This window comes from Chiloscyllium punctatum, chromosome 26, assembly GCF_047496795.1.
Source record: "Chiloscyllium punctatum isolate Juve2018m chromosome 26, sChiPun1.3, whole genome shotgun sequence".
Classification (NCBI taxonomy): domain Eukaryota; kingdom Metazoa; phylum Chordata; class Chondrichthyes; order Orectolobiformes; family Hemiscylliidae; genus Chiloscyllium; species Chiloscyllium punctatum.
In genome coordinates this window covers 30,939,758-30,960,569 of record NC_092764.1, presented here as the reverse complement: position 1 = coordinate 30,960,569, position 20,812 = coordinate 30,939,758, and the positions used below count along the sequence as shown (strand labels likewise).

Genomic DNA, 20,812 nt, shown 5'->3' with positions numbered 1-20,812 from the left:
GAGTGGCAGTCAATATAAGTGGGAGTGCACAAGGGATGGGTGTTGGCGTTAAGATAGGGGCATCAGTTTTTGGTGGGTAGAGTGTGGAAGTGCACTGGTATCAGCAATGCAAGAAATTACAAAGATACGAGCAAAAATGTCAGCAGCAGATGAGCTAGGAAAAAGGTGAGATTGGGAAATATTTTGGAAATGTAGTTCCATTTTGATATTTGTGGTGACATAAATATAAGTGTGGAAGCTCATTTCAGGGTCCAATGTAATACCTAAGTTAAGAACAGACTGGGTTGATTACAGACTGTTGTCAGAGAGAGGGATTGTAATCCGTTTCAATGCATAAATTAATGTTTTTTGTGGACACTTGAGAGTTTCTTGAGGGTTACTTTTTCATTTGTGAGGCCTACTTTCTAGTTTTCAGAAACTCCTTTGTCATTCTCACTAAAATATCTATTAAGTGATGCAGTTATGAAGTAACAACACCTTCTATATTTGTGTTACGTATGGAGTATTTGAACTAACACAGAAGTAGAATTAGAAGAATTAATTAATATCCTCAAAAATGATCTATCCTCTAACAAAGGCACAATACAGAAGGAAGTGGACATCACAGCATTTAAATTGGAACAAAGCAACAGACTCAAGCTGACTATAAAATTTTATTTTCAAAGCAACTGACTCACACTTCCACATGCTAAAATCCATTATTTTAAAAGTACCTTTTACAAATGGGTAAAGTCGTAACCAATTTGTCTCCATCGTGCATATACAAAACTGGAATATTTTAACCAGGCAATTGCTACAGATTTCAATCTCTGATTTAAATCTATTCCACAGTGTTAATTACAGTAGTACATGTTACAAATTTCCCCTTGTAGTGGCTGCTGAACTTTTGCAGCCTTGAACTTGAGATTCCACACTCATTTGCAAGAACCTCATTACATCCTTGACTTCAAGTTTTCCTGACTCCATGTTTTCTGAGCAATTGTTTATTGCCAGGCTTTAAACTGTTCCCGCCTCTGCACACCCTTGCAGTTCCGCTTTCCCATCCCTTGCAGCCTCAACCTCCTTCAACTACTTGTAGCCTTCCTCTCCCCCACCCCGGTTGTAGCCTATCCCTCCCTTCAAACATTTCTTGCAGCCTCATCCTCCATCTACTGCTCTTCCTGATTTATTAGAGACACCATATAAAAATAAGAGTTTCATACTGCATAGTCAGCAAAGGGTACACATCAGGAGACTAAATCTGGGTGAGATATACACTGAGTGAGTAGTGTATTGGTTTCACATAGATTTATCCAGGGATGACAGAAGTGTGTTATGAGAAGAAATTGAGGAAACAGAGTCTCTATTCCGTAGAGTTTTGAAAAATAAGAGGTGACCTCATTGACATTTGCAAGATTCTTACAGGATGTAACTGTATGGATGTAGAGTCTGGAGCCAGAGGACACAGTTGCAGAATAAGGGGCCAAGGGACAGTGAATCTTTGGAATTCTCTAACCCAAGGGACTCTGGAAGCTCAATCATTGAACATATTCAAGAAAAATCAATGAATTTCTAGGTATTAATGTCATGAGGTGATATGGAAATAGTGTAGAAAAGTGCATTGAGGTAGATGATCAGCCATGATCTTATTGAATGGTGCATTACGTTCAATGGATTGAAATACCTAGTCCTGTTCCAATGTTCCTCCTTTCCCTCACCCATAATTCCCTCTTGTCAACTCTTCATTCCATCAGCACTTTACAGCCTCATTTTTAGCTCTCACCCCTCTTGCTGCTGCCTTCTTGCCTCCAAGCAGCTGCACCTCCACCCCACATTGACCAGTTGATGCCCTTCCCACCTTCTGGTCTCTGGAAAACAGCCTCAGTGGCCCCTGGCAAAGGGCATAGTCTGTAGAAAAAGGTGTAGCCACTGACAAAAGCCCAAGCCATCTGCTAGACTTCAGACATCTGCCTACCTCTCCATGTGTTTCTTTTTTCAAACTAGGTCTACTCTACACTATGCCCAGTGAGGAGCGACTGTATGGCATCATTGCAAGATTACTCCAGGGTCCTAAAACCCTTACACAACTGAGAAAGAACATGATGAGGCTGAAATCACCAATGACGAGAAGTCACTGGATCCAAAGATGAGGAAGGAAATTAATAAAGGTAACTTGATGATAACATTTAAAACAAACAACTTTATGTGTGTGTGGTTGAGAATGATATGTTTGAAAGAGGTGAGCGGGATGGAACAAGGTGAAATGCACAAAGGAGGAGCATGTATCAAAGGAAGGTGGAGTCAGGTCAAGATATGGGCGGCACGGTGGCACAGTGGTTAGCACTGCTGCCTCACAGCGCCAGAGACCCGGGTTCAATTCCCGGGCGACTCTCTGTGTGGAGTTTGCACATTCTCCCCGTGTCTGAGTGGGTTTCCTCCTGGTGCTCCGGTTTCCTCACACAGTCCAAAGATGTGCCTGTCAGGTGAATTGGCCATGCTAAATTGCCTGTAGTGTTAGGTAAGGGGTAGATGTAGGGGTGTGGGTGGGTTGCGCTTCGGTAGGGCGGTGTGGACTTGTTGGGCCGAAGGGCCTGTTTCCACACTGTAAGTAACCTAACCTAACCTAATCTAATGTTCTAGTGCTAAGTGCCATGCTGCTACTATGACAATCAGATGGGTGAGTAAATGGGGTGAAAGATTGAAAAAGGAGTGAGGAGGTTTCATTAATGGCCAAATGCTACTACCCCTCAGCCAAATTATTGTTAAGGCCATAATGTCAATGCAATCACTCATAATACCTTAAGTGAAAGAGACTTTCTGAATAGAGGTGAAACCTTATGATTGTTTCAAAACAAGAAACTGAAACCTGCAAGTTTAATACGTGGAGGACACAATTTAAATAAGTTACTGAGTATTATATTTTATTGTATGTACTAAAGTGTTGTCCCATTCCCCCCCTCATTGGAGCAAAACACTCAGAGACACGGTATTATTTTACCTCCTTTATCTTTATTCTGGGCCCTGGAGGGAGAGAGAACAATCGCCCATGTGCAGAGACATGAGTTCACGATCTTCTCTGGAATAGCAGTTTCTTAATGAATTATATAGTCGTTTTACAGGGAGGAGCATCCAGATAAGGCAACACACATATTGATTGAGTGACAGTTACAATCAGCAAGCATCAACAGTAAAGATTAAGCCATCTGCTGTTACACAATGAATGTTCTTAACCTTAACTGGCTTAACATAATGAATACTTTTCACCTTGTTAACTGACCTTACATACTGAATGCTTTCAATATTGTTAAATGGCTCTACATAATGAATGCTTTTCCACCTTATTAACCCATTACCCTTGACTCCAGCACCCCATTGTTAACTGCAAGTCAGATCATCTGATTTGAGTCATGCTTAGTTGAACCTCTTGTTTCACAAAACTCAAAACTTATCTCATTCCCTACCTGTTTGTACCCTATGCACTTTCTCAAGCGTAGCTTAAGAGCAGCCCCAATCCTTCACCTTTCTCAGATAGTTTTAATCAACATGTTATGACACACCTTTAAACCATGGCCTTCTAACCTAAAAGTAGGGTCATTACCACAGTACCACAACTACCAATTACACTGTAGAGCAAATAGGGAGTTTCAACATTCTCTAAAACCTTAAAAAAACATAGAAAAATACTTAGATTGCATTGGAAGCAGCAGCAATAACTAGCAATAACTAGCTGTACAGTGCAGTCATTTGTTTTCACAGCTTTCAGGTTAGCTGTGCTGACCAGAAAATATTTGTAAATAGTCAATTTTGAATATGTTCAAAGTGCAGCTGTTGATTAGTTTTGCAATTTCAATCAGACTGATTCCATGGCTCTGGCAGCAACACATTTTCAGCTCTGGCAGCCAAGGCTATTATAGAACTGCTTCCACACAATAAATTGATCTCTCCAAAGTTTCAATTATATGGCTGATTCAAATCTCAATTCAGAGCAGAAGTGAATGATTAGTTTGGATCAGCTAAACTGAAATCACATCACTGCAGTTCCTTTCCAAGTGGGATTCAATCAATATATAGAACATTTGAAAGGATGTTAATAGAATGTACACGTCTTTGAAAGTATTGTTTGTTTCGGAAGAAGCAATGTTTACAATATTTTGCCTACGCTCTCACAATTTAACCTAAGACATAGATTTGAAGTACTTCAATGCATGATTAGACCTTTTCTTTCACTGAAAGGATAATTTGAGGTCCAGAGCTTGCACGTCTTGAAGTGTGGTTGGGACAGACACACAATGTGTTTAAAAAGCACTTCTATATGCTTTTGAAATTCTGCAACCTCCAAGATAATAGACCAAAAGCTGAAAAATGGACTAGGCTATATAGCACCTTTTCAGCTGATACTGACATGCTGAAGGGTTTCCTTCCTATGGTTTGGTGATTGCATTATCAAAGATTTACAAATGGTAAGTATCATTCAAATAAGGATGAAAATGTTGAGCAGGGCTCTCTTGTGGTGCAATCAACATCTTTGAGCCAGGAGACTCAAGTTCAAGCCCCATCTCAGGATAGAGATGGGCATGGAAGCTTTTCCAAACAGGTTAATTAACAATGTTATAAAGAGAGTCAGCTAGGACTTTGGTTTAGAAGCAGAGGTGAGTAAAGCTGAATCCTAATAAATAATCTACTATGAAGGGAAAGAATTGTTTTGTATTGTACTTCACAGTCTGTCTTGAATCCATTTAAGATGGTAGCAGAGGAATGCTCCCTAAAAGTGAAGATTGGAAAAAAAAATTAACTCTCTGATGGAATACTGTAACTGAATTTACTTTAAGATGATTATCTGAAAGCAAATGTAAAGCGACAATGTATTATTTTCTGCTGACGGTCTCTAAATCTGAATTTCTTTATTCATGGCATGAAGGCATCACTGATTAGGCAAGTCCATCCTTTATTGCCCAGAAGCAATTGTGACAGTTAGTTGTATGGGTCTGGAGTTACATGTAGGCCAGACCAGGTAAAAATGGCAGTTTCCTTCCATAAAGGGCATTGGTGGATCAGATGGGTTTTTGGATAGATTCATGGTCATCATTTGATTCTTAATTCAGTTGAATTCAAATCTCACTCTCTGTCATGGAAGGATCCAAATCCAGGTCCCCAGAGCATTACCTGAGTCTCTGGATTAACAGTCCAGTGATTACACCACTAGGCAATCTATGACCCCCTTTATGACAATGGAAAAATGAAGTAGATATTTAGACATGAGCCACATTACATTCTTATGAAGGATAAGATCTCATCTTGGCATTATTGCTTCCTAGCCAAAGCAACATAAAATGTAACAAGTTTTTAGGTTATAAACTTATCAGTTGGACATTAAGGAAGGTTTGGATAATCTATTATGGGCGAAGTTTATAAGAATGATAATCTAATTTAGAAAAGCATATGGTTAATCCATATAAAAATATATCATGGGATTTAACAGAATAGTTATAGGATTGTGGAAGTTCTATTAGTAAGTTCCTGGTTTAATGCTTATTTTTGAATTGTTGGACTGTGTTAATGTGTCAGACTCCTGGTCTAAATGGAGATCAATTCTCAGAAAGAGACGTGCTTTAGGACTGGACGTCTGAGACTTTAGAAACATTCTTGGTAAGGCAACAATTTCCAGCAGCCTTCATGGCACAAAAGGAACAGGCACCGTTGGTTACAACAATTGGAGAATTTAATACTCATGGCAAATTCAAGACTGTTCAAATGTTGGGAGTGGGAAAAAATGAAGAAAGAAATAAGGACAGAGATTTTTATAACAGGAATGGAAAAATAATAACAGGAGAGTAAACCTCAGAAATTATTGCTCCAGGTGTGATTTGAAAATTCATTATGTCGCAATGTGTCCAAAATGAACCGACATTTTTGTGGTGATGCATGGCACAGAAGATTTGAAAGGTGAAGATAGTCAACTACTATAGAATTGATCAGTCTGAAGGATTTGTCCTGGTCAAAGCTTCAGTCCGGTAATGAGTGTAGTAGTTGATTCATTTAATTTTGCCATGTTGGACAGCGGCTGCACATCCATAGTATGCGGAATGAGAATTGAAGTAACGTCAGGGAATATGAAACTTCTACTCACTTCTGGTTCAGAGATGACAATATGTGAAAAGAGTGGTGATTCCCTGTAGAATGTCTGGGATAAGCCACTTTGTTAATACAAACCTAGTATCCAGTGAGAAACACTTAATACTGAGCTAAAATCAGAGAGTTGTGCTCGATCTGTGTGACTTACTTAGATAGTTACCCAGGAAAAAACAGAGTTTAAAACCTGGTTCACCATCTGAGTAACTACACAATTAACACCCTCGCCCACTAATTACTCCAACCCAACCTGTCGACTACCTTTTATCACTTGACCAGTCCCCAACCAGATCTGACTGCCCTTGACCCAATCCTACTAACTCTCATCACCCAACTATCAACCTCTGACCTGCAAACCTCTGACCCAACCCACATTCTCCATGGCAATTAGTTAGACAGCAAATGCTATCCACATTCCATGAACAAATAAAAAAATCCCGAGCTAACTACCCACTGACCACTCAACTAGCCATCCACCTATATTCCTCATCCATCTGCCCATTCACTTATTCACTCAATCCCTAACTCACTGAAGCATTTTAAACACTTATGTGAATATGGAGCTCACATGGTGAAAAGGGAATATATTTCCTCTAAGTTAATCCTCTTTGTGAATCTTTGATTTGAATCGTAACTGAGGAAGTTCTTCATTGTGGATAAGACTTTAAGCTTCTTGAGGTAAGTGGGCAGTTTTCTGTATGATTGGCTTCAGTTGCAGCAGTTCCAATGCTGATTGGGAGATTTAGACTTTTATATTTGTATGTTGGAAATAATAAAAACTCTATTTCAGAGAAAACATAACATTGCTGTCAGTTCAAGATGACCCATGATCAGAGTATCTAATATTGGCTAAGATATAGAAAATTCAAAGTGTTTGTTGTCATATTCTAATTGCTTGTGTGGAGATCATTCAATGGGTGTTATATGGTTGTAAAATTTAGGTCTATGCAAAATTGAGAAATGTTAATATTGAAGCTAATGACAAATGAACTGTTCATTCCCACAAGTTATTGTCACTTGTTTGGCTGATTTACTTTCCAAGTTGGACAACTATTGCAGCTTACTTTAGGAAATGGTGTTCTTAAAAAAAAAGTTAGAGCCATTGTTTTGTTCATGATTATTGACTGTCTTTTTATTTAACCTCTTCAGAGATTTTATTACACACCTCATGGTTCAGAAGTGGGACACAACCTCCATGCCACAAGAAGTCCCCTAAACTGGTTTTTCCAGCCAGTCTCCCACCTTACAGACTGTCTTTTTTTTACTGTAATGAATTGATTTTATTGCTTTTTCATGTGCTTTCCAAATTATTTTCCAGACAGGAGGATGCCATCATATTTTTGCTGAGACAGCCTCATCAATTCTTCCTTGGAATTTTGTATTTTGAACCAATGCACCGCACCCCCTTTTCATCTTTTTATAAAAAATGCTGAAACCCGGCCATTCCATGACAACCTAGAAATCCAGACCATAAATTCCAGTATTAGAATCGTACATGATGCCCAGATCAATGTGCTCCTGGATCCCAAAGCCAAAGTTTCCTGTGTGGTGAAATTACTCTTCCTCAGTTCATATTCCTGAACCATTAGACCTTTCTATTTGGCTCCTTGGATTATGCAATGAACAGCAATCTTCTCATTCGTTCTAATACCAAATAATTGCACAGTATAGTGAGCTTTGGAGAACACTGGAATCTGACCACTGAGTTGCTCCAACACTTTAGCGGTGAGTCTGCCACCACTTTCACTTTCACAGATATTCAAACATAGCTTCCTAATGTGCAAAGGTGCAGGGCAAAGTTTTCACCCAGGTGATGCTGGGTGTTTGGAATGCACAGCCAGTGGAATTGGTAGAAGCTGGCATGTTAACAACGTTTAAGGCATACTTTGATAGACATATGAACAGGAGGTAAACAGAGGGATAGAAACTGTGCCTGGGCAATAAGTAGCAGGTTTAAATAAAGATTAAGAATCAGCACAGGCTTGGTGGGCTAAAAGGCCTGTTCCTGTGCTGTATTGAAGTGAAAAATGTGGAACTCACGCATAGGAATTTCCTTCTTTACATCCACTATTCCCTCAGCACTCAACAGTGAAAGAAATGTTTGCCCTGCAGCTGCACTTACTTGAAACATTCAGATTTGTAACTGTCTGATACATAACAGGATATAGGCAAAGATAAATTTGACATTAAGATATCAGATTCATCAGGTGATGGGTTGTATTATATTATTCAACCTCTTATGCTCATTTTATTCAAGTCATTTTTAGAATATAGATATATATTGTTTGTAAAGGTATCACAGAATATTTAGTTTGAATCTTGGGAGGTTACATTTGTGTCTTGAGCAGGAATACAGCCCTCGAGAGTAAAAGGTCATAAATAATGAAGACTGAAATGGATTCCTGCAATTATTATGTTTTATTTAGATACACATAGAAGCTTTAAATTTTATATGATCAAAAAGATATATTAGCATTATGCTGAACACCTACATTTTGTTCCATATAAACATAATTGCAAATTAAATATTGGTTAGCAGTGTGTTTTGTTTGATTATTTAGCTTGCTCAATTATGTAATTAATTAATTCTTGTGTCACCAAAATTATATATTTTGTAGGTTTTCCTCCCTTAATACACAGCTGCATTTTACATCTTCTAGTCTATACAGTTTGTTTGGGGACCACATAAATCCAGTCAAGTCATTGATAAGTGACCACCTTGATTCTTCGATTAAAATGATTTGGAGATAATGGTGTTGGACTGAGGTGTACGAAGTTAAATATTACACAACACCAGGTTATAGTCCAACAGGTTTAATTGGAAGCACTAGCTTTCAGAGCACCGCTCCTTCATCAGGTGATTGTGGAGTACACAGTTGTAAGATACAGGATCAATTTTAATCAATTAAAATGCATTCTATTGAACATTGTGAGTGGTGACCTGTCACTAATTTGAAGAAAAATCCTTCTAAGCCTCAAATATTGCCAACTAGTATCTTAATTAACTATAATATTTAAATGATTGTAGTTACTAACCTGACACCTCACACTCCTACACCAATGTTACTTACTCTTGTGCTATGTTATATGATCTTGCACTGATGTAACACTATCTTGCACAAATGTCCCATACTGCTGCTACATTCCCCTATACTGATGCTACATGGTCTGGCACAAATGCTAAGCATTTCAACAGTGGATGAATAATATGCCTAATTGGGTGAAACTAAGTCATGCAACTTGCCCCTACACCAGGTGAAAAATGGTTGTTGCATAGGAAGTGGTCATCATCCTTCAAAGTTTTGCACAGCTTACCGTCTGTCCCTAAAAGAATCTTGCAGATCATACCTGGTGTGCAGAGGTTTTGATGGTTACATTTGGTTCAGTCACTAACATTGAATATTGGTGCAATGTTTGATGAAGAAAATTGTGACCTCTTTTGCTTCGAAAACAAGATCTGCTTTATGCAAGTGTGCAATGCATGAAGAGGACTCTTGTGGTATGGTAGTGTCCATACTTCTGGGCCAGGAAACCAAGGTTCAGGCCCCACCTGCTCCACAGATTTGTAATAACATTTCTGAACAGGTGATTTGGGAAAAAAAAATACAATGCATGAAGCTTGTACCAATTTTCCATAAGAGTACTATAAACAGGGATTGAAGTTCACTTTCAAAATCCTGTGTGGCTAAATGAGCAGAAATCTAATGAGAAGCCAATTTGTGCCCCTGCATTTATCACTTGATCTAGTACAGTATCAATAATTATGGCAATCAGGGGATAAAGCCCAAAGGATAAAGAAACCTGAAGATGAATTAACTCCTCTTGCTTTCCTGCCTCTTATTTGCAAAAATGAGCATTTCATATCTGTCAATCCTTCTGGGCGACCTCTGAGTACATCTCTCAATTAAGTAAATCTGTAACAAGCAAGGCTGACGTATTCCATTGGTTTCCTGATATAACACTGGCAGTACAGTAGGAAGGCACTATATTTATTCCATGTGGCAGGAATTCCAAAGTCTAGCATTATTAATGGCATTAGTAAATCTCAGGAGTAACCTTTTGATCAGCTGTAGGCAAGGGTAAGCATTTATAGAAAATCAGTGTCCATTTCCCAGGAAGAGCTATGATTCTTTGATTTTTAAATGATCTACCTTTTGCAGAAGATTGCAACTGAATGTTTGGCTACTGGGAAAACAAATTTAGCCTCTTCAGCCCCAACTCATGACCCTGATTGACAGACACAAGCACTAGATGAATGTTCATATAAAATGACAACATAGCAGTGGATCATTATTAAACATACAAACACAACTTGAAGCAGTGCTTCAGATACTGTAATAAGTGCAATGTATTTAAGCATGTATTACAGTGCAGACCCCTCATTGTCTTGAAGGTTATTAGTGGTACTATTGACAGAGGCCATACTACACTTTAATTACAGCAGATGAATTGAGTCATCGTATCTGTATTCATAGCAAAATATTACCTAGCCTCATCTCACTTTTCAGGTCTTGGTCTGTAGCCTGTAGGTTAGGGAAACTCCAAGTATTTTTGAAACACTGCCTGTACCATCCTTGCAGGCAGTGAATTCCAGATACCACACCCCCCCACCCCCCACCCTTTGAGTGCAAAAACAAATGTGGTCTTAATTTTCTTCTATCAATTATTTTGAAGGTATGCCCCCTAGTTATTGACCTTTCTGAGATATAATCCTTTCCACTCTATTTAGGTCCCTCAGTTGAATCTTTCCTCAGCATCCTTTGTTCCAAACAAACCAATCCAGCCAGTTCAATCTTAGCTCATTACAAAAATTTCTATTCTTTTGCATTCATTTTTATAAATCTCATATGTACCTTGCTGCAATGTGATGACAAGAATTGTGTGCAATACTCTAGATGTGGTCTCACTGGGATTTTATATAGAGTCAACGTAACTTCCTGCTCTTATACTATATTCTTTGGATAATTTAAAAAAATGTATCCTGTATGATTTCTAAACTACATTTTCTACCTGTCCTACCACTTCGTGGATCTGTGAATGTACATTCCAAAGTTCCTCTGCTCTTCCACAATTCTCAGTACCCTGCCATTTATTGTTTCTTCCTATGCCTTGTTTACCTTCTGTCCATTTGACCAGTTCATTGATATATGCCTGCAGTGTGCAGTTTTCTTCCTTATTGTTAACTAACATTCTCTTTTTATATTATCTGCATAGTTCTTCATCACACACTTTGGATTAAAATTTAATCATTGATACATAACACAAAAATAAAAGACTTCACATTGAATCCTGCAGAACCCACTTGATAACCCACTTCCAGCCACAAAAACATGCCTCCTCTTTGCTTCCTCTCATTGACTCAACTTGGATCCAACTTGTAACATTCTATTGGAACTCATAAGGTCCAATTGATGAGTTCAACTTGTGCGATCTTGTCAAAAGACTTTCTGAGACCCATGCAAATTGCATCACCTAGAATATCCCTATCTTCTATCCTTGTTACTGCTTCAAAAGATTCAATCCAATTAGATAAACTTGACCTTTCCATGATCATTCCAAAACGATTGTCCATGATTGATCCATGCCTTACCAAATGATGTTTTATGCTGTTCCTCAGAAGTTTTCCGATTATTTAGCCAATGATACGTTTAGACTGACTGGCCTGTAATTATATGGGCTATCCCTGGCTCCTTTCTTAAATGTTAGGGCAGCATTAGCAATCTTCCATTGATCTAGTACCACATCTATAGCTAGAGATGATTGGAAAATAATCATGACAACCACTGTTATTACCTCCCATGCTTACTTACCTTAGCAGGCTACAATGCTTTTCATCCAGGTCTCATGGTTTATCAAATGTTAAAGATGCTAAGACACTTAATATTTCCTCCTTCACCACGTCTAACCTATCCAAGGCTTTATTAACTCTCTCTTTAATTACAGTGTTCCAATTCTTTACATAAAGCATTCATTGAGAAGTATGTTCATAACCACCACCTCTGCATACAGGTTTTTTTGCTTTCAACTGCACTTAGTAGAAGAGAGGAATGCTGATGTTGACCTTGAAGATGAAAAGAAGGATATACATCTGATACTTATAAATAAAACTAATTACTTGCACTGCCTGATTCATTGAAATAATAGATCAATGCAATTCACAAAAATGCTACAGCACAGAAAGAGGCCATTCGGCCCAACATGTCTGTGCCAGCTGAATGCTGCCTTTACTCACCCCACTTAGCACAGATCTACAGCCTTGCAGCTTCCAGTTCTTCTGCTGCAGATCCAATTTTCTTTCTCGTGAATTGAATGTTTCCACCCTCACTACAAACTGGGCAATGAAAAGATTTTTCCTCCATTTAATTGTTCAACAATCAAAAGATATCTGTGCCTCCCCAGTAACCTCTGTTAGGGAAACAGCTGTTCATTATCCAGTTTATCTAAACCACTCATACTTTTGCATTCCTCGGTTAAGTCACCCCTCAGCCTTCTCTGTTCCAAGGAAAATAACCCTAGCCAGTCCAATTGCAATTTTATATTACCTAATAGAAATAATGGGAATACCTTCAGCACATGGACTGCAGTGCACCACTTTCTCAGAGAAACTGCACATGGACAATAAATATTGTCATTCCCAATGGCTTTCATAACCTGAGAATACATTTTTTAAGTATACATAATATTTTCCTTGCTTGTTCCCTATGTGCTAGTTGTATTATCCTATGACTCTTTTTCCTCAAAGTGTTGAAATCCTTTATTGCTGTGTCACCCAGCTACATCACTCTTCCTTGGGGTCAAAATATTGTCTGTTCAGTACCTTCCTCAATTTTTTTCAACCTCCAACAATTTTATGGTTTGAGACAATCAACCTCGTGATCTCTCTAGTCTTTTCTGCCTGGATGGTGCTCTGCATTTCTGAATGTTGATCCTTCATCTTGGTTTCACAATAAAATTTGCAGACAGGATTTATGAATTTAGGATCATAAGAAGAATAGAAGCACAATTTCATGATTAATTTCCAACAGTGTTATAAACATTATAACCCTGTTGTATTTGTTCATTACCGAGAAGTTCATTAATGTGGCACTTGAGATACTGATACACCTATTTTTAATTTCTGTCTATGTGTGGATACTCAGCGTAATCATGTAACTTTAACGATCAGGCAAACCTGTTAATAGAGTCATAGAGATGTACAGCATGGAAACAGACCCTTCGGTCCAACCCGTCCATGCCGACCAGATATCCCAACCCTATCTAGTCCCACCTGCCAGCACCCGGCGCATATCCCTCCAAACCCTTCCTATTCATATACCCATCCAAAAGCCTCTTAAATGTTGCAATTGTACCAGCCTCCACCACATCCTCTGGCAGCTCATTCCATACACAAACCACTGTCTACATGAAAAAGTTGCCCCTTAGGCCATGGCTATATCCTACCTCAGGGAGAAAATGAAATGAGATGCCTTAGAATGGAATAAAAGAGGGAACTCGGAATTCCATTCTACAGTGCAGCAGATAAACATGCTTTGCTTGTTCTGTACAACAATTGAATTGAGTGGATGGAACTCAAGGGTAGATAGATTCTTTAGTTATCTTTCAACAATGGCTGGCTTCAGGTCAACACCAATGTAACTTCATCATCCTTCTGTGAAGAAGCCAGGTTTTTTTATGAAATACAATTCAATTTAATCATAGATTCATAGAATCCATACAGTGTGGAAACAGGCCATTTGGCCCTAGTCCACACCGACCCTCCAAAGAGTAACCCACCCAGATGATCCATTCCCCTACCCTATATTTACGCCTGACTAATGCACATCCCTGAACACTATGGGCAATTTAGCATGGCCAATTCACCTAACCTGCATATCTTTAGACTGTAGAGGAAACCAGAGCACCCAGAGGAAACCCATGCAGATATAGGGAGAATGTGCAAACTCCACATGGACAGTAGCTCAAGGCAGGAATTGAACCCGGGTCCCTGGTGCTGTGAGGCAGCAGTGCTAACCACTAAGCCACCGTGTTGCCCCATCTCACCAATTTCCTCTGGCTCCACACAAAACATCCCTCCTTAAACCTTGAGTTGACCAACTCTTCCCTTCATACCTCTTGCCTTCTTGATGGATCTGGGTTTCTGCTGGATTATTTTGAACTCCATGTTATGTCTTTGAACGTCCATTGCACCTCCAATAAAGACACAAAGTACAATGCAAAAGGGGAAATGTTGAGGATTTATTATAAAACAATTAATTCTTGGAATGATCTTGCAGATGGATAGTGGGAGAGAGTCACCAACTTAGACTGAAGCAGGAACTAGATTGAAAATCAGTTTCCCTCATCCGAACTGGTGATGTTATTGTGATATACTGCTGTTTGAGTAACTAGAGTAAGAGACAACCTTAGAATTATGTATTGATTCAACTGCGATACATGGAACACAAGTATCTTTAACAACGGAAGATAGATTAACTCAGGGCAGGGTTAGGAACATGGGACTGGGATATCATAGCAATTACAGAAATATGGCTCAGAGATGGATAGGACTGGCAGTTTAATATTCTAGGATACAAATGCTACAGGAAGGTCAGAAAGGGAGGCAGGAGAGGAGGAGTAGTGGCGTTTTTGATAAAGGATAGCATTACAGTTGGACTGAGGGAGGATATTCCTGGAAATATATCCAGGGATGTTATTTGGTTGAACTGAGAAATAAGAAAGGGCTGATCACCTTATTGGGATTTTATTATAGACCCCCAATACAGAGGAACCTCGATTATCCGAATATCAATTATCCGAAGTTCGGATTATCCGAAGGGGATCTCAAGGTCCCGATAGAAACATTATGTCAATGAGCTGTTTCAACCCTGATCGCATCTTTTGTTTACAGGTGCAATGATTAAAAATGAACTCGGCTCACTGAGATGCTGCCGAGAACAGTCCAGGCACTGTCTCTAAATGACTGACATTCCACCCTCTCTCTCTCCTCCACTTTCCCTGGAGTTCCTCACAGGGGTGTATCCTAAAACCCCCTTCCCCAGATAATCTCAGGGCAGAGGTGGAACCTGTTAAAAGGTTCCAGTAAAAAGGGTGCGTGTGTGTGCGCGTGTGCACGCGCGAGACTTACCCTTGGTGGGGGGTGGGGCGGGTCGGCGAGGGAGCAGCAGCATGGACAGGGGGTTTGATGGTGGGTGGAGTTGGATGGGGTACAGGGTTGGGAGTGGGTGGATGGGCTTGGGAGCAGACGGAGTTTGGGACGAGCAGGGCGTGGGATGGGGCGGATGGGGTTGGGGCAGGCGGGGGCAGGGTGAGTTTGGACACAGTTTGTGGGCAGGCAGGGGAGTGGACAGGAGGTGGGGGTGGGGTTGGGGGCTGGGTCTCACGGGTGATGTGCTGCAGCCTAGTCTCCTGAACATGGAGCAGACATACCAGGAAACTCCAAGCCCCAAAGGAAATCAATTAACCAAATAATCAATTATCCGAACGAAATAATATCCACCCACCTCGTGCAGATAATCGCGGTTCCTCTGTAATCAGAGGGAATTTGAGAAACACATTTGTAAGGCAATCTCAGTTATCTGTAAGAATAATAGGGTGGTTATGGTAGGGGATTTTAACTTAAGAAACATGCGTGCCAGGTGAATTGGCCATGTTAAATTACCCATAGTGTTTTGTGCATTAGTCACAGGGAAATGGGTTTGGGTGTGTTACTTGGAGGGTCAGTGTGGACTGGTTGGGTCAAAGAGCCTGTTTCCACACTGTAGGGAATCTAATCTAATCTAAACACAGAGTCGCAGTGGTGGAAGCTGATACCAGTTCCTCCAAGGATAGGATCCAGGCTCTGGAGACGCAGGTCTGTAATTTGATGGGCGGCACGGTGGCACAGTGGTTAGCACTGCTGCCTCACAGCGCCAGAGACCCGGGTTCAATTCCCACCTCAGGCGACTGACTGTGTGGAGTTTGCACATTCTCCCCCTGTCTGTGTGGGTTTCCTCTGGGTGCTCCCGTTTCCTCCCACTGTCCAACAATGTGCAGGTTAGGTGAATTGGCCATGTTAAGTTGCCCGTAGTATTAGGGGCAGGGGTAAATCTAGGGATCTGGGTGGGTTGTGCTTCAGCGGGTCTGTGTGGACTTGTTGGGCCGAAGGGCCTGTTTCCACACTGTAAGTAATCTAAACATAGACTGGGACTGCCATAGTGTGAAGGGTTTAGATGGAGAAGAATTTGTTAAGTGTGTACAAGAAAATTTTCTGATTCAGTATGTAGTTATACCTACTAGAGAAGGTGCAAAATTTGACCTACTCTTGGGAAATAAGGCAGGGCAGGTGATTGAGGTGTCAGTGGGGGAGCACTTTGGGGCCAGTGACCATAATTCTATTAGTTTTAAAATAGTGATGGAAAAGGATAGACCAGATCTAAAAGTTGAAGTTCTAAATTGGAGGAAGGCTAAGAAATTGAGGGTTTGGTTATGAAAAAGAAGGAAACATATGTCAGGTATAGACAAGATAGATCAAATGAATCCTTAGAAGAGTGTAAAGGCAGTAGGAGTATACTTAAGAGGGCAACCAGGAGGGCAAAAAGGGGACATGAGATAGATTTGGCAAATAAGAGTTAAAGAGAATCCAAAGGGTTTTTACAATTACATTAAGGACAATAATCTTGAATACGGTGAAAGCCTGGAAGATAATGAGGCAAGACGAGGGCAATTGGTTTAAGAGTTCACCATTTACCTCGCTGGTAGGAGCCCAAGGATTTAAACCTGGGGCAATGGACTTCAGCTTTAAGACATGGGAGAATAAAGGAACTTTATGTTTGGGAGACTTAGTCGAGGGAGAGGTCCTGATGTCATTTAGTCAGTTGTCAGAAATATGGATTGTCGAATAAGGACCTTTTCCGATACTTCCAGATAAGGGACTATATACAGAGGAAGACCACACTCCTGTCCCAATGTTATAAGTCCAATACGGAGAAAATAATACTCCGGTGTTTGGGTACTCTTTCATTTAGAACTTTATATCATTTACAGAAAGGCTGTGTCTGGGGGATATGGAAGGATTCTTTAAGACGTGGAACTGAGAGTTAGGACAGAACATTTCACCAGAGATATGGGAAGATATCTGGGGGAATATAAGGAAAATTTTAGTATGTAACAGAGCACAGGGTATGCAATTGAAGATCTTACACAGGGCTCATATGGCACCAGAAAGGCTAGCTTTGTTTAAGAGAGGAGTGTCACCAGAATGTCCTAAATGTAAAATTAATATAGGCACTCTCACACATTGTTATTGGTCATGTTGCAAGGTCCAAAGATATTGGAGTGCTATAGTAAGGGAATTAAAGGACATTCTGGGGATTGAAATTAACATGGATCCAGTAATTCTTCTTTTGGGGTTGCCAAATTTGCCCTCTCTGGGGAGACATGGGAAGAGACTGTGTAATATCCTTGCCCATCGCACAAGGTAGAACATTCTAATAGATTGTTCTGGGATGGCGTAACCTGGTGATGGAGCATCTTCCCCAAGATTACCTCACAAATATGGTGTGCCACAAAATGGAAGAGTTTTACAAGACGTGTCGGCCCTTCTTAAAATTATATTGAAGCTGGCTTGTTGGCAATATTTGTCAGGTCCGTGGTACAGCTGTGGGAATCTTTAGGCGGAGACTGGAAGGAAAAGAATATGGGTACTGTAGGGGGTACTCCCGGGGGTGGGAGCCTCAGTGGAGGTGCGATGAGTAAGATAAACTAGTGAGATATTATTTAAGTTATTTGAATGTAGATTAAGTTAGTATTTATTTAATATGTTTGTAGTTTAGTTTTAGTTAAGTAGATATGTTTGTTTTGGTAGAATAGTGGGTTGTTTATTAACAATGGTACAATGCTATGACCTTGTTCTTTATACTTTTTTTTCTGTTTTGATGATGTTATTCTTTTACTTTATGTTTTGCAAAAGATTTTTAAAAAACTTTTCAATAAAAAACTTGGTGGGCAAGTTGTTGGAGGGAATTCTTAGGGACAGGAAGTACATGTATTTGGAAAGGCAAGGACTGATTAGGGATAGTCAATATGGCTTTGTGCATGGGAAATCATGTCTCACAAATTTGACTGAGTTTTTTGAAGAAGTAACAAAGAGGTTTGATGAAGGCAAGAGCGGTGGACGTGATCGAAATGGACTTCAGTAAGGCTTTCGACAAGGTTCCCCATGGGAGACTGGTTAGCAAGGTTAGATCTCATGGAATATAGGGAGAACTAGCCACTTGAATACAGAACTGGCTCAAAGGTAGAAGACCGAGGGTGGTGGAGGGTTGTTTTTCAGACTGGAGGCCTGTGACCAGTGGAGTGCCACAACGATCGGAGTTCACTACTTTTTGTCAGGTATATAAATGATTTGCATGTGAGCATAAGAGGTATAGTTAGTAAGTTTGCAGATGACATCAAAATTGGAGGTGTAGTGGACAGCGAAGAACATTACCTCAGAATGGAATTTTGATCAGATGGGCCAATGGGCTGAGGTGGCAGGTGGAGTTTAACTTAGATAAATGTGAGGTGCTGCATTTTGGGAAAGCAAATCTTAGCAGGACTTATACACTAAGGTCCAGGGGAATGTTGCTGAACAGAGACCTTGGAGTGCAGGTTCATAGCTCCTTGAAAGTGGAGTTGCAGGTAGATAGGATAGTGAAGAAGGCGTTTGGTATGCTTTCCTTTATTGGTCAGAGTATTGAGTACAGGAGTTGGGAGGTCATGTTGCGGCTGTACAGGACATTATTTAGGCCACTGTTGAAATATTGCGTGCAAATGTCTCCTTCCTATCAGAAGGATGTTGTGAAACTTGAAAGGTTCAGAAAAGATTTACAAGGATGTTGCCAGGTTGGGAGGATTTGAGCTATAGGGAGAGGTTGAATAGGCTGGAACTGTTTTCCCCGGAGTCTCTGAGGCGTGACTCTATAGGGGTTTATAAAATCATGAGGGGCATGCATAGGATAAATAGACAAAGTCTCTCCCCTGGGTTGGGGGAGTCCAGAACTAGAGGGCATAGGTTTAGGGTGAGAGGGGTAAGATGTAAAAGGGACCTGAGGGGCAACTTTCTCATGCAGAGGGTGGATTGTGTATGGAATGAGCTGCCAGAGGAAGTGGTGGAGGCTGGTACGATTGCAACATTTAAAAGGTATCTGGATAGGTATTTGAATAGGAAGGTTTGGAGGGATATGGGTGGGGTGCTGGGAGGTAGGACTATAAGACCATAAGACATAGGAGCGGAAGTAAGGCCATTCGGCCCATCGAGTCCACTCCGCCATTCAATCATGGCTGATGCGCATTTCAGCTCCACTTGCCAGCATTCTCCCCGTAGCCCTTAATTCCTCTAGACAACAAGAACCTATCAATCTCGGCCTTGAAGACATTTAGCGTCCCGGCTTCCACTGCACTCCGTGGCAATGAATTCCACAGGCCCACCACTCTCTGGCTGAAGAAATGTCTCCGCATTTCTGTTCTGAAATGACCCCCTCTAATTCTAAGGCTGTGTCCACGGGTCCTAGTCTCCTCACCTAACAGAAACAATTTTCTAGCATCCACCTTTTCAAAGCCATGTATTATTTTGTACGTCTCTATTAGATCTCCCCTTAATCTTCTAAACTCCAACGAATACAATCCCAGTATCCTCAGCCGTTCCTCATATGCTAGACCTGTCATTCCAGGGATCATCCGTGTGAATCTCCGCTGGACACGTTCCAGTGCCAGTATGTCCTTCCTGAGGTGTGGGGACCAAAACTGGACACAGTACTCCAAATGGGGCCTAACCAGAGCTTTATAAAGTCTTAGTAGTACATCTCTGCTTTTATATTCCAACCCTCTTGAGATAAGAGACAACATTGCATTCGCTTTCTTAATCACAGACTCAACCTGCATGTTTACCTTTAGAGAATCCTCGACTAGCACTCCCAGATCCCTTTGTGCTTTGGCTTTATTAATTTTCTCACCATTTAGAAAGTAGTCCATGCTTTTATTCTTTTTGCCAAAGTGCAAGACCTCGCACTTGCTCACGTTAAATTCCATCAGCCATTTCCTGGACCACTCTCCCAACCTGTCTACATCCTTCTGTAGCCTCCCCACTTCCTCAGTACTACCTGCCTGTCCACCTAACTTTGTATCATCGGCAAACTTCGCTAGAATGCCCCCGGTTCCCTCATCCAAATCATTAATATATAATGCGAACAGCTGTGGCCCCAGCACCGAACCCTGCGGGACACCGCTCGTCACCGGCTGCCATTCTGAAAAAGAACCTTTTATCCCAACTCTCTGCCTTCTGTTAGATAGCCAATCCTCAATCCATCCCAGCAGCTCACCTCGAACACCATGGGCCCTCACCTTGCTCAGCAGCCTCCCGTGTGGCACCTTATCAAAGGCCTTTTGAAAGTCCAGATAGACCACATCCACTGGGTTTCCCTGGTCTAACCTACTTGTTACCTCTTCAAAAAATTCCAACAGGTTTGTCAGGCATGACCTCCCTTTACTAAATCCATGTTGACTTGTTCTAATCAGACTCTGCTCTTCCAAGAATTTAGAAACCTCATCCTTAATGATGGATTCTAGAATTTTACCAACAACCGAGGTTAAGCTGATTGGCCTATAATTTTCCATCTTTTGCCTTGATCCTTTCTTGAACAAGGGGATTACTACAGCCATCTTCCAATCATCCGGGACCTTTCCTGAC

General features: G+C 40.7%; 1 pseudogene; it reads right to left on the bottom strand.

Moving 5' to 3' along the window:
• Positions 1-6,986: 6,986 nt before the first annotated feature.
• LOC140453234 (large ribosomal subunit protein uL5-like) lies at positions 6,987-11,236 on the bottom strand (annotated as a pseudogene).
• Between the last annotated feature and the right edge of the window lie 9,576 nt (positions 11,237-20,812).